Genomic DNA, 278 nt, shown 5'->3' on the forward strand with positions numbered 1-278 from the left:
ATATATATAGCTATGAATATACATATGCATGCCTACACAGATACACAAGCATGTCTACTCCATCCATAATAGGGCAGTGTATGCACAGTTACGTCTCTTATTTCTCGATGTGTGTCTGCAAGATATTCGTGTAGAAATACATCTGGATGATAGAAAAGAGAATTCTATCAGAAGGAGGCAAGCAAGTGAAAAAGACAACTTCTACCAATGGATGACCGCCTCGTTTCATGACATGTTGAGAAAGATAGAAGCATCCATCTTTTCTTCTTCTTCTTTTT

This window comes from Cystoisospora suis, assembly GCF_002600585.1.
Source record: "Cystoisospora suis strain Wien I chromosome Unknown contig_363, whole genome shotgun sequence".
Lineage (NCBI taxonomy): Eukaryota > Apicomplexa > Conoidasida > Eucoccidiorida > Sarcocystidae > Cystoisospora > Cystoisospora suis.